Raw genomic sequence first — 15,817 nt, 5'->3', positions numbered from 1 at the left:
AGGAGATAGAGAAGATCCGAAGAAGAGCAGCGCGTTTCGTCACAGGGTTATTAAGCGTGATAGCGTTACGGAGATGTTTAGCAAACTCAAGTGGCAGACTCTGCAAGAGAGGCGCTGTGCATCACGGTGTAGCTTGCTGTCCAGGTTTTGAGAGGGTGCGTTTCTGGATGAGGTATCGAATATATTGCTTCCCCCCGCCTATACCTCCCGAGGAGATCACGAATGTAAAATTAGAGAGATTCGAGCGCGCACGGAGGCTTTCCGGCAGTCGTTCTTCCTGCGAACCATACGTGACTGGAACAGAAAAGGGAGGTAATGAGAGTGGCACGTAAAGTGCCCTCCGCCACACACCGTTGGGTGGCTTGATCAGTATAAATGTAGATGTAGTAGCGACAACAACGGGCGGTCGTAGTGAGTTCGATTACGGGGCTGGAATCAGCTGAGTGGTGATAGCAATAACGGGTGGCGGTGATTTGGGAACAATTGGGGAATAGAAAAAGATAGGGCAAATCAGTACAGGAATGAAGAGACACGCGAACGCAATCACAAAACCCTGGAAGCAGTGGGATCAGAAACCACTTTAATGCCTTTCTGTCTATTTAATTATTCGGGAGCTGACCGTTTGGTTTTAAACTTTGTTTTCTGAGTTTAATTTGGTTGGGTAACCGTTGAGATTAAACTTAACATATACGTGGATGGACATGAGAAATGAAAGGTGTAAGTAGGCTGTTTAGGTTTTTATGTTGGTAACGCCACATAGCGCTCTGTATGAAAATCACTGATTGTGCTATGTGCAGTCTGTGGCTGGTTGGCATTGTTGAAATATTCGCTATTGTAGTGTTGGGCAGTTGGATGTGAACAGCGCTTAGCGTAGCGCAGTTGGAGGTGAGCCGCCAGCAGTGTTGGATGTGGGGAGAGAGATGACAGAGTTTTGAGAGCGGATGATCTGGACGTGTGTCCATCAGAGTAAATTTGTAGGACTGGATTTCTACTTAGTGCCTTCAATAGTGAGAATCTTTTATGTAGCTGGCAGTACTGGCGCTCGCTATATTGCAGTAGTTCGAGTAAGGAAGATTTTTATGAGGTTAGTGATTCGTGAAAGGTATAGGTTATTGTTAGTCGGGGCCATTCTTTTGTGGGGATTATATAAGTCAGATTGCGTTGCGCTAAAATATTGTGAGTCCGTTTAGTGATGATCAGAGTAAGTAAAGAGAAATGTCTGAGTACGTTGAGTTTTGCTCAGCTGTTTGAAAATCAAATAACGTAAAGGAGATTATCAGCACAATCATTCATAAATTTTTCTAAAGGGAGGTTTCAAAGGTTGCAATAAATTTTTCATCTATGATTATTACTTTACATATGAAATATTCTATTGCAGATTAATAAAAACGAATTTCTTTGAATGTTCCCAAAATAATGATTCAAGTTTTATTTTTATTCAAGAACTACAGCTGTTTGTACAAGAATGAAAATATAATTTTCCATCGAACTTAGCAAAGATTTTCACGTTGCACTGGATTTTTGTTTACTGGATATAGCCCGACTAGCTTTGAAGCATAAGACTATCTTTACTTTATGAATTCTTTTTTATATTTCTAAGCTCTCCTGAAGTATTATCCACTTTTAAATACACTTCACGTTATGTTCAGAATTTATCACTTTTTGAATGAAAATTTAAAAGAGCTGCAGCTTGTATCCACTTGTGAATGCACAAGATAAAATCTACTGTCTCTTTGTATTCTGCCTATGGAATGCTGTGAAAAGAAACACGTTTTTATTTTCGTTCACCTCTACATGTACCCTTTTTAGGATGTGGTCGTTATTGCGATGGTATATTTTAATCTGCCGCTGTTCCAGAATGCTCGCTCACGGTGCAGCTCCGTACTGCCAGCGATATCCAATAAAATGCTGGAAATTCTAAAATAAAATGGGTAATGTCCGGTGCGAACTTTGCAGTAATTGTGACAAACAGATTTTACTAGATAAATATATTTTAACAGAAACAATTAAAATCTTTACACACCGTTTACAATCCCAGCTACAAATGGCGTCGATCATCGACTTATGACAAATGAAGACTACGTAAGAGCCTAATGCAACGTTACGGGTTCCTCTTCCATTCAGTCTGTGCAGAAGGCAAGCGATTCTACTACAATATATTGCCAATTTATATCTTACCTAATTTTTGTACAGTCTTTGTCGTTTTTGATAACATATCCTTTCTTCTGTAGCGGTTTTCACATCCTCCGCCACAGATAGTATTTAACAGTCTTTGAATAATCATTTATAATAGCAAAATTCATAATTATCTTTTAAATGTCCTTTTGAAATACAATTAACAGAAATACATATAAATTATTTGTTGCAATGAACATTATACATCGAAATGTTCTTTTAACTTTCACTTTGGATGCATGCTGCCAGAGAACGTTACACCACGAAAGCAGAGACTGCTCATGAGGGGACCGTGAGCAGAATAGGAATGCCTTGGTGGGACCACCACAGTTGGAGAAAATCGAACCCGCTGATCCACAACATAATCCACTTAACGACAATGAGTGGCGGGAACTCTCGCGACAGAATGGTGCGGAACAGGACGGATCTCTGAGCAAGGTAAGTGCGAATGTTCTACACGTGGAAAAATCCAGCACACGGGACGATTTGTTACAGGAGGCTGCAGGCAGTAAGGTTTCAGCTTTTATGCCAGATATCACCACCTCTATTAGAGTATCAGTACCCAGAACGCACTTGATCTGCATCTGCCTGTGTTCTATTACATGTGAGGCAGTGTTTCGTAACTATGTGTGGCTACAGAGGCAGCGTGCAATATTTCTGCAAGGGACTTCTATCGACTTTTTGAGTACACGCCACACGGAGATGATGCTCTGTACTGGGTGAAACGAGGTCCTACACGATGCTACGACGTGCTCCGTGACTTTTGCTACTTCAGTGTCTAAATGTACCGGATGTCTCTCTTAAAAGTCTTCAGGCACATTTCTTCTGGTTTTTCAGTAGATATTTTAAATGTGTAGATGCAGTCAGTCCAAACGTGTACTGGTTATCACGTCGACGAAAGCTTAGGTTTGTTTCGGTTACACGCGAAATGCTGTTTGAAGCGGAATTTTATATTCTCATTCGTTAGAGCGGCCCGAGATTAGTCCAGCTTGGTATTCGTTTTAGCGATACGTATTAGCAGGAAAACTGGAAAACGGAGAGTGGCGGTAGCTATCAATTTGGGCCAGGGCCTTGTTGTCGCTGTTAGAGTATCGGTTATTCTTAGAGTTTTCCCGCTCCTGTTAATACAAATGGATGAAGCGAATGACGTTGTAGACTAGTTTGTGGCCCGTCCATCCGAATGGGTACGTGAAATTCCGCTTTGAAAATAAATTATTTATTTTTTTTTTAACGGGGAACAAACCGACGCTTTGCGGCGACAGTGGCACATCATGACAGGCGTAATGAACAGTATTAATTTCGACTGACTCCACCTACACATTCCAAACACGAAATCGAAAATATCTGTCGGAACACCAGAGCAAATGCGCCTCAAGACTCTTGGGTGGAATACCTACACAGGATATTGGAGAAATAGTGGCAAATATTTTGATAGGTGATACCAACCACAAGAACAAGAAAAAAAAACCTTGAACGTGGGTCTGGAAATGCATACTTTGTGAGATCTCTACACTTGTCCATAGTGGCTGAAGACGTTCGGGTGTGAATATGTCCGCCTGACACACAAGGTAGATATTAAATAAACAAGTGATGTATGGCCACAGGTGCTGCCCCCATGATCCGTGAACCGAGCGAGGTGACGCAGTGGCTTGCACACTGCACTCGCATTCGGGAGGACGACGGTTCAATCCCGCGTCCGTCCATCCTGATTTAGGTTTTCCGTGGTTTCCCTAAATCACTCCAGGCAAATGCCGGGATGGTTCCTTTGAAAGGGCACGGCCGACTTTCTTCCCCGTTCTTCCCTAATCCGATGAGACCGATGACCTCACTGTCAGCTCTCCTTCCCCAAACAACCGAACCCCAACCCATGATCCGTCAATAGCGTTCACTACTCTACGTGTCTTTCCGTATTGACGTACTCCAGTGTACACAAGTCTGAGCACTGGGTAATCTACAGGCAGTTGTGTTGCATGTACTATAGTTTTAGCGTTGTTAGTGTGTGTTATTTTGTAGTAAATTGCTTTTAACAATAAGTATGTATCGCATTTATTTATTCAGAGTATGGCATTTAAGTACATTTCAGAATTGCATCACGTTATTCTATATTACATGCTTTCACAGACAAACATCTAGTCCCTGTAAGTCATATCGCAATGTTTACTGTCACTGTGATATTTGTACTGCACTGTGCACGAATGGGTTGGTAAATTTTCCATTTCTCTTCTGCTTGTTAACAATGGAAGCGTACTACTCATAAAGTAACATGACGGATATAATTATCTCCTATGGGTTAGCAATTGGAAATAGGCCGTAAGCACGTTCCCACTACGCAGAAAAATACCCACGTTGCAGAGTACCATGCGATAAGTTGTTGACCCAAAGTTTTCTGCTTCTTAAGGACACGGATTTTCTAGCTTCCAAAAGACGAATAGTGGACCGAATGAGTCAGTTCACACACCTCAGATGCAGGAAGACATACCAGATTTGCTGGACGAAAGACGTGCAACAGCAGTGTGGGGATTTGGCGATTGACACCAACAGAAGGCATAAGTCATCCTGTTGTCCGGCTGGTACTGCTTGAGCTATTGCTGTATCCGTAACACCTTCAACACATCGAGGCACTAATGCCAGAGGACCACGATAGCCTATCATAGTTGTGTCACTGGCCCATACAGAAGCGTGCTGCAGGTCCACTGTTTTCGACGAAGAATTTATTTCTCTGATCCTGTGCGGTTCACAAAGGGTCGTGCTGTGAACTTCCATACACAGCACGTGTGGCCTTACGAAAACCCCTATGCTGCTGTACAAAGAGTACATCAACCTCATTTCTCCGTCAACTAATGGATAGACATTCTTGGTGATAAGTTACTAGGGCCATATATCCTACTCCAAACATTTAATGGAGCTCATTATCGTCAACTTCTTGTTAACATTTTGCTTACCTTGTCTGAGGAGGTACCACATCAGTAAAGACTACCGATGTGGTTTATGCATTATGTCACATTTCATCTGCAATGTGTGTGAATATCGGATGCTGACGCTTCATGTCTTTTGGAATGGTTGGGGCGGAGGGGGCACACCTTGGTCCCCTGTTCCCTCGACTTCAGTCCTCTGTAGTTTTGGTTATGGGAACAGTTCAAGGCGTTAGTCTTGCAGTACCACATGTATGTGAAATTAGAAATCGTTACCAGAGTCGGAGACTATTTAGACTCTGACAAATCCCTTTAGATACAGTTTTGATATACATAATACAATGGAAATATGCTACTTGAAATTTGGCCTTTACATGAGGTCCTAAGGTGAACAATTTGTATAAAATTACTTAATAACTGTATTTTAAAAACAATTAATAATGCAAATCAAATGAAAGGAACACTAAATTCTTTAAATGAAATTCAAGTAAAAAATGAACTGGTGATTTATTGCAAAAAGTCTTCTTCGTACACAAGAAAACCAATAGACTAACTGTCTATCATGTTAGACTAATACTGACAATCAGCAAAAGCATAATGTCCAGGGAAGGATAATGTGTTCACGCTGCACATTCCCTCCACGATGTTGAGGCGGAATAAATAAAAAAATTAAATTTCTTGGTTTTTTGTAAAGAGGAAAAATTGTGGACATGGAATTGTAACTTCAGAATTTTTGAAAGGCCTTTCTCTTTTTACGGGCCGCATTGACCAGCTTGAATGCGGACAAATTCAGTGCTGCGTGAAATATGCCTGTAATATAATTTACCATTCCGATTAATTACATTTTTGAATTCTACGTCACTGTTGATTTAATCAGAGTTCTCACCTTAGACGTAGAATTAGTCCTTCTGCCACAATATTAATTCATTAGTCGCCCTCGATGTTCTTCTCTTTGTTGACCGTGTGTACCTTCCTAAGTCGGCATCGGTTCACTTCACGAAGACGGTGGAAACCAAGGAAATACAATGCTACGTCACTTTAAAAAATAGTGAGAAGTATCGAAGTGTTACGAAAATTATTTATTCACAAGACAACAAGACTTGCTCTGCTCGTCGCACAAATCATGATTACTAACAACATGGCTGCCTTTCCGCACAGTCCGAAATTACGTCCGTCCTCCACAAGGCAACAATCGAAAGTGTCTCTCAGCTCCTTCTTGGAGTATGAAACAAAAGAGAATCCAATTTGAACATTACAGAGATTATATTCTACATCCCTCTCAATTTGATCTTTGGCGCAGCCTTTGAGGTGTTGTATGTCTCTGCGTCGGAATGTGTCATTACAATGTGAATAAACCCTACGAATCTGAATTTTACTATGTAGTGGTTCCTTGTCGGGACTAAAATGAAAAGAACCTCTCTTCGTATCCGGAATCTTACGGTACTGCTGTGGTGTACAACTATAAAATGGTAATCTCCCAGGCAAATTGGTGCCGCTACAATGTTCTCACCAATCACTAGCCATCTCGATCTACATCCACATCTACATCGATACTCTGCTAATTACGTTGAAGTGCCTGGCAGAGGGTTCTTCGAACCACCTTCAAAATTCTCTATTCTCCAAATGTCGTATAGCGCGCGGAAATAACAAACACCTACATCTTTTTCGTACGAGCTCTTCAAATGGTTCAAATGGCTCTAAGCTCTATGGGACTTGACATCTGAGGTCATCAGTCCCCTAGACTTAGAATTACTTAAACATTAACGAACCTAACCACACACACACATCCATGCCCGCGGCAGGATTCGAACCTGCGACCGTAGCAGAAGCGCCGTTCCAGACCGAAGCGCCTAGAACCGGTTGGCCACAGCGACCGGCTGTACGAGCTCTGACTTTCCTTATTTTATCATAGTGATCGTTTCTTCCTATCTAGATCGGCGTCAACAAAATTTTTTCGCATTCACAGGAGAAAGCTGGTGACCGGAATTTCGTGAGAAGATTGCTCCGCAACGAAAAATGCCTTTGTTTTAATAATCTCCATCACAAATCCTCCATCATTTCAGTGACACTCTCCCCCCTATTTCGCGTTGATGCAAAACATGCTACCATCTTTGCACTTTTTCGATGTACCTGCTAATAAAACGCAGTGTTGGGTCAGCCTTCCCCACATGATTTTCTGTGTGTTCCTTACAATTTAAGTTGTTCATAATTGTAATTACTAGGTATTTAGTTGAATGTATGGCCTTTAGATTTGACTGATTTATCGTGTGACGGAAGTTTAACGGATTACTCTTAGCACTCATGTGGATGACCTCACACTTTTCGTTATTTATGGTCGTTGCAATTTGTTTGCCGGCCGGTTTGGCCGTGCAGTTCTAGGCGCTACAGTCTGGAACCACGTGACAGCTACGATCGCAGGTTCGAATCCTGCCTCGGGCATGGATATGTGTGATGTCCGTAAGATAGTTAGGTTTAAGTAGTTCTAAGTTCTAGGGGACTGATGACCACAGATGTTAAGTCCCATAGTGCTCAGAGCCATTTATCTATTTCTTTGCAATGTGTTTTGATCTTCTGATGACTTTATTAGTCATCTGCAAACAACCTAAGCGACTGCTCAGATTGTCTCGCAAATCGTTTATACGGATAAGGAACAGCAAAGGGCCTGTAACACTAAGATGTGTGCGTCAACACGAGATCTGCGCCCCCATGGAACTTGTGGACCGAGTTAAGTTGTCAGGACGACTTCCCAGTGCGGAACACCAGAATGATCGCCCCCCCCCCCACCCCCTTCAGCGATCGAGCACGAGAAGTCTCCTCTACCCAAGAGTGTTCGATCATCCACATCCAACTCCTCAGTTTGGGCCGTCATGGCAACAAGCATGTCAGGTAAAACGTTATGTACTTCTGTCCAATGACAGCAGTCGAATCAGAGCCTTGTATAAACAACTCAGAATTTCCAACAAGCCAAGCAAACGCCGCTGGAACCCCACCAGGTCAGGTTCACACAGCAGCAGGCCGCTCCTCGTCAAGAACTGGTCAGTTCTCTCCAGATGTTACCGGGTAAGACACTGAGCGTCAAATTCTGAGCTTCCTGGTGTCGTGACTCGTGACGTCACTATGTGTGCCACTGGATGTCAGACTCGGAAAAACTTTCTTCTTCAAGGCGTGAAAATGACTGTAATGCGTGAGTTATTGCCGGATTTGTTATGCGCTCTGTATGTGCTTTCACCCTGCTCAGACAGCAGCTGGTATAGATTTTACGCTTGTGAGGGTATATATACGTTGTTATGTGGCTAGCGGAGCTTGTGGACTGGCCCTGTTCGATTTCCTTTACGTACATTTATGTAATTCGAAAATCTGTGCCCAGACATCAGTTTACTAAAACAACGTGACAATTTTAAAAAACGCAAAAATGTTAATTCTAAAAAAAGGGAGATATTTTTCCGGCTCAGTTAAATACAAATCTATTCATAAGTATTTGAGTTTCATATTGAAACAGTGTCGAGGTTAGAACCTCATATTCAGCATTTTTTTTAATTGTATGAATATTGTATTTTTTTGTCAACTGGAAATACTGAATTATAATATTCTAATGAAAATACGATTTTATTTGAGTCAAATCAAATAAATTAAAATTTGATTCAGACATGTGAAATGACTTGTCTATACTAATAAAACTCCCAGAAAGAATATCACTCTGCAGCAGAGAGTGCGCTGCGATGAAACGTCCTCTCAGAACTAGAATAATCTGCCAGAAGGTTCCATCAGTAATACTGGTGCGCTTTATATGTTCGCTTCTCCATGTAATGGAGAAAAAAGAATTACTCGACATTCACAGTGACTAGAGTATGTACAAAAAGGGCAATCAATACACATTTGCAGTTGACCAGCAGATCGTTCTGCACATACAGTCTATCCTTTTGAATTTTTAAGTACTAGAATCTATTTCTGTGAAGGATGCTTATCACGATATTTATTTGCTCTTTCACTTTATTCACATGAACTCTGAGAGTTTTATGTGGCTATATTATTTTGTTTCTGCAAACATAATTCGTTCCACCAAAATAGCTGGAAATCCCACAGCAGATCAGTTCCAGTCATTCCACGAGTAAGGAGGTACACGGCTCGTCTTGTCTGTAATTCAACCATGCCTAGACGGTCAATACCGTATTCTATCGCGTCCGCATTGTTACTTCGTGCCAAGAAGGTCTCTCAAGAAGGGAGGGGTCAGGCGTCTCGGAGTGAACCAAAGCTATGTTGTTCGGGTATGGAGGAGATACACAGAGAGAGAGGAAATGCCTCGTTCAGACCGTCCAAGGACTACTACGGCAGTGGATGACCGTATCCTACGGATTATGGCTCGGAGGAACTCTGACAGCAACCCCACCATGTTGAATAATGCTCTTTGTGCAGCACAGGACGTCTTGTTACGAATAAAACTTTGCGCTACAGGCTGCATGATGCGCAACTTCACTTCCGACGTCCATGGCGAAGTCGATCTTTGCAACCACGACATTTTGCAGCTCGGTACAGGTGGGCCCAACAACACGCAGAATGGACCGCTGAGGATTGGCATCACGTTCTGTCCACCGATGAGTGTCGCATGTGCCTTCAACCAGACAATCGTCGGAGGAGGATGAATGCCTCAAGATACACTGTCCAGCGAGTGCAGCAAGGTGGAGGTTCCCTTCTCTTTTGGGATGGCATTATGGAGGGCGGACGTACGCCGCTGGTGGTCATGGAATGCGCCGTAACGGCTGTACGATACGTGAATACCACCTTCCGACCGATAGTACAACCATGTCGGCAGCATATTGGCGAGGCATTCGTCTTCATGGACGACAGTTCGCGCCCCCATCGTGCACATCCTGTGAATGACTTCCTTCAGGATAACGACATCGCTCGACTAGGGTGGCCAGCACCTTCTCCAGACATGAACGCTATAGAACATGTCTGGGATAGATTGAAAAGTGCTGTTTGTGGAAGACGTGACGCACCAACCACTCTCAGTGATCTACGCCCAATCGCCGTTGAGAAGTGGGACAATCTTGACCAACAGTGCCTTGATGAACTTATGGCTAAAATGCCACTACGAATACAGGCACGAATCAATGCAATAGGACGTGCTACTGGCTATTAGAGGGAGAGGTGTGTACAGCAATGTTGACCACCACCTCCGAAGGTGTCCCTGTATGGTGGTACAAGATGCAATGCCTGACTTTCATTAGCAATAAAAAGGGTGCAAAGGATATTCATGTTGATCTCAATTCCAATTTTGTGTACAGGTTCCGGAGCTCTTGGAGCCGAGGTGATGCGAAACTTTTTTGATGTATGTACATTTTTACTTTGTCTGTACAGAACTGTATACACTGTTAGCGTAAATAGCGCTAGGGAGGTGCATTATAGATTCAGTAAGCGTACAATACTTCAAAACTCGTTTACTACCTCATTTTCCGCAATTTGATCTTACGTTCTTGCCTCAGTGTCAGAGGTACAACAACAGAGTTTGCGCTTGGCTGTCATCCATTCGTATGTTCCGCTACATTTTTGGAGAGAAACCCGGTTGCCGCACAGTCGCGGCGTTGGCCTCCCCCCCCCCCCCTCTCTCTCTCTCTCTCTCTCTCTCTCTCTCTCTCTCTCTCTCTCTCTCTCTCTCTCCGTCTCTGGTGCCGACTCGCTGAGTGTGACACCTAGCGGCAGCACTGGGTACCTTTGGCGCGACGTCGCGAGTCACAATCCCAGAAAGCTAAGGAATTAACGCCGGGTCTTGAGACTCAGACCTGCTAGCCGCCAGTAGCGCACGCAACACCAAAGATCCCACCCTCCTCCAAACGGCGCGTGACCCCTGCGGGCCCCTATGTAGCTGCCCTGCCGGACTTATAACCGGGGACTCAATGCTCTGAGCGGTGAGCAGGCTGTCCCTCCCTTATTCCCATTGTTGTGTGCCTCGGATGTTCTACAACTCTTGGGGAAACGAACTCCGAGGTTCCCACGAATTCTCTCAGCTGAAGTGATGTATGTTAAGACACACAACCTCTGGAATTTTTATCAGGCACAATAGTGAAAATCAAGTATATTAATGAGAGTTTAATAAAGTGATGAGAATCGTGTTCCAGCATTTCTCCGTCATAAGGAGCGGATGGTGTTAGTTTATCAATGGATGGAGCAACCCAGATTGCTTGTAACATTTCAGCCGACGCCACGCCGGTCAATGATACCCAGACACTACAGGATCGCGTCTTCGACGCAACAACGAGCAAGCGTATTTCGGTTAGTGCGTGATCTCTTAAGCTGAGGATCAGAGCGATACATTGCCATTGGAGGAACGTCACGTTGAGCACCTCATATGAGAAATGTCATTAACGGATATCAGGATGGACGGCTCCTATGGACAAGTGTGCAGATCACAGAAAGTATGCGTTTCCCGATCCACGTTATAACATCCCAGCTTCCTCAACCAAATTATAACGTCCCAGGACTTTCTGCACCAAATTATAACTTTTCAGCTCCTCAACACCAAGTTAAAACGTTGCATTAGGAGGCGTCTGCTTCGTGAAAAAGGTCTTGAGTTCATATTGACGACAACAAGTAATTCTTCATTACAGACGTTTATTTACAAGCAGAACTGACAGACTTCACAGACTCAACAACTGACTCTCCGAGCTAACCGCACTGCATATCCGAACTGGCAACTGACAACTCCTAGGTGTATTAATATCTTTCCAAACAATGAGAGTCTTTGATAATGTTTTGTTTACAATACGATAGCAATTCACGACTTAAAACTAAATTAGACATCACAGAATTTTAGTACAGATTAAAGTAAGTAAAAGGATCAGTACATATAAATTCTTACAAGCATAATTTCCAAATAGATTTTATAACATTTTTCTACCAGCTTCTGGATAACCTTCACCAGATTTGTACCGGTGTTTCCAGAAATATCTTGACATTTGATTCTGGATATTTCTTGAGTGATTTAGAACAACTATTTATATGTAAAATGATTTAAATCGTGTTTCAAAACGTAAATAAATCTTTTTAGCAATATTTCTTGATACAAATCGTCTTTCGAAATCAGGTTATGAAACGGTTTTCACAAGTTTTCGTATTTTTGCTATCATAATATAGAATTTCTCCATTGAAAGTTCTAGAAGTGTGCATTATACGTTCATTTACAGACTTTCTCTTTAGCTGGTGAGTTTTTAAAAGTATCTTGTCCATATTATACGAAATAATTTAGCTCAAAACTGATAATTTATACTATTAATCAGAACTACAGCAAACAGTGAGTCTTTCTTTTACAAAATGAAATATAATTACAAAATTGAATGAAAATAGGTTACTACCACTAATATATATTTACATTAATTCTATTTTTGTTCTTTCTGTTCAAAATGTCCTAATATTGACACAGTACAATATTTAAACATCACCAAAGTTTCCCTTTACATTTTGCATATCTGTATCGACATCCCCTAAAAGTCTACAGTATCGAATACTTCAATATGTCCCAATATGTCCTGTAATGTTACACAACCCCCCCATCAGCACTTCCACGTGAAACACGGAAGGGTTGATGTCCTTACATTACAAAACAGAAAAGTTTTACACATATCTTTGGTGTCTTCTTTCTTGAAGACCGGTGATCTTCTTTCTTGAAGGTCGGTGATCTTCTTCCTTAAATGTCGGTGTACCTCAATGCCGCACACTGTATTTCAGTCTCATCTTCACAGTCCGTATGGTTTCCATATACACTGCATGCTATCACAGGCTGCAATAGCACAGTCCGCTATGAATATACAGCACACAGTGGTCAAACCCAGTTAAACATTAGCAAAAGCATTTAATAGTTTGTGCACCGGTTTTTAAGGACACAGAAATTTGAATTCTCTAAAGTCTAATTACTCAAGAAAATTTACTCTAAATAATTTCTTAAAGCTAAGAGAGGATAGACTGACAGGTGGAGAAAATTGATTATACAGGATCACAGAATAAGTGTGAGATGCAATGCCAGAATACGAACATGAAATATGACAATTGCATAGCTAGGGGACCTAGTGCTCGCCAAACACTTAGCACACAAAGAATGTATGCTCCCCTGAGGAATCAGATAAATACAACATAACAAAGTATACAAAAATATCCTGGTAAGATTACATATAAAAGTCTATAGACATCTATTATCTAAAATACTTTTTACATTTTTTTAGACAATTTCAGTTCGATCACGTTTCGTAGGCCAAACAGTCTGCCAGAATTTGGATAGACTAGACGGTAAGCATTCGGATGAGGATTGTCCTGAATCTTGAAAGGTCCAATGTATATGTCAAAAAACTTTTTTAATTCACCACTGATGGCTTTAGACTTCTCTTGTGTTTCAACAAGGACCAAGTCTTCAATTTTAAATTGAGTAGGCTTCAATCTTTTGTCATGTCTACATTTCCTCTTATCACCTTGAGATTTCATGGTCTTTCTCACTATTTCCTCTCTCTCTTGAGTACTTCATGGTTTGCAGACTGGAAAATCAATGAAATCACTAATTGGATGTGGTGGTTTGCTATTATACTGTATTTCATACGGCGAAAACACTAATGCTGTAGGCTGTTCACAACATCTTCGAATTTCTCAACATAGTCAATCCAACTAGCATGATCAGTATTGCAGTAGGTTCTAAAGAATCGCCCAATTTCCCTCATGTATCTCTCCGGATGGTTTCCTGACAGATGATAAGCTGAAATAAGAATGTGACTTATATTTTCATCTTCAACAAAATCTTTCCATACTCCAGAAGTAAATTGAGTCCCATTGTCTGATAAGATTTTCTGAGGTTTTCCAACCCTGCCAAAATAGTCTCCTCTGATTTTTGAAATAATGCTCTTACTGTTTGCCTTGCGAAGAGGGTATGACTTAATGAATTTTGAAAAAAACATCAACCATAACAAAAATGTAGCAATAGCCTCCTCTGGTCTTTGGTAATGGTCCATATAAGTCGACAGCGACAAACTCGTGTTGTTCTTTCGGTAAGATGTTTTGAATCAATCCTCGACAAGTTTGGTTGGATACTTTTACTCTTTGGCACCTGTCACAACCCGTTAAAATTTTTCTAACCCTCCTGGCTATGTTGTTAAAGTAAACATTTTCTTGGATTTTCTGGATACACTTTTGAATCCCACAATGACCAAAACTTTCATGAATGTACTTGATGAGTACATTGATGTACTATTCAGGCCAACATAATTTCCATACATCGCTATCTACACTGTTTCTCTTGAATAGAATCCCTTTGTAGATTTTGTAATAATCTCCCACTTTTTCATGTCCCTTTTTCCCTAATTAACTTTTGACCAGTTTACAGTTCTCATCGTGTTTCTGATTCTGTTGGATGTCATTACAAATGTCTCTGATTTCTTGTTCATTGTCCACCCCTCTTAAATACATAATTTTGAATTCTTTTTCACATTCCCCACTGTCATCTTCAAAGTCAGCCCCCACAGGTAGGCTAGATAAAGCATCAGCAACTACATTATCGGGTCCTCTAAGATATTTGATTGAGTAATTAAATTGTTGTAACAAGAGTGCCCACCTGGTAATCCTTCCATGATGCAACCTACATTCTTCAATATAAATTAATGCCTTATGGTCTGTGTAGACAACTACCTGGTTTCCCAATAAACAATTTCTGAATTTAGAAAATGCCCAGTAAATGGCCAAAAGCTCTTTCTCGGTAACAGTGTATTGCCTCTCATGTTTTTTCAAGGTTCGACTAGCAAAAGCAGTAGACCTGTGTTCTATTTTCCCATTTATATTTACTTCTTGGAAAAGGTGAGCACCTAGGCCATAATCACTACTATCTGCCATAATGCAAAAAGGTAAACTTAAATCAGGACGGTACAAAATTTTACTGTTACATAACTGTGTTTTTATTTCTTCAAAAGCAGCTTCACATTCCTGATCCCAAACCCACATTGCGTTTTTCTTCAGCAATCTGTTAAGACTTGGAGCATTTAGAGCTTGGGTACTAATGAACTTTCTGTAGTAACCGCACATCCCGAAAATTGACTTGAGTTGTTTCTTGGTTTTTGGAATTGGGAATTTTGCAATTGCCTTGAGTTTTTCAGGATCTGGCAAAATACCTTCCTCAGAAATACTGTGCCCCAGAAACTTCAATTTTTTCATACCAAACTTACATTTAGATAATTTAAGTGACATTCCCCCTTTCCTTAATCTATTGCAAACCTCCCTCAAAGTATTAACATGTTCTTCCCAAGTTTCTCCAGTGATCAAAATGTCATCTACATACACAGTTAATTTTGATAAAAGATCTTTTCCCAAAACAAAGTCAATTGCTCTAATGAATTCGGCTACTGAGACATTCAGCCCAAATGGTACCACACAATACTGGTAACATCTTCCCCCATACAAAAAGGCAGTATACTTTTTGGAATCATTTTCTAATTCTACTTGGTGAAATCCTGGTGTGAGATCTAAACTGGTCATGTATTTCATTCTTTCAAATTTATGAAGTAGTTCGTCTATATTCTCGAGATGATCGGTCTCTCTTTCCACATACTTATTTAGGTGTCTTGAATCTAGTACAAGCCTGACACTGCCATCACGTTTTGCAACCACTACCAAAGGATTATTGTATTGGCTCTTACTTCTCTCAATGATGCCCCACTCTTCCATCTTTTGAAGTTCCTTTTCTACATCTTTTCTCTTTGCAATGG

The sequence above is a fragment of the Schistocerca gregaria genome, unplaced genomic scaffold, assembly GCF_023897955.1.
Source record: "Schistocerca gregaria isolate iqSchGreg1 unplaced genomic scaffold, iqSchGreg1.2 ptg000228l, whole genome shotgun sequence".
Lineage (NCBI taxonomy): Eukaryota > Metazoa > Arthropoda > Insecta > Orthoptera > Acrididae > Schistocerca > Schistocerca gregaria.
This window is presented reverse-complemented; position numbering follows the sequence as displayed.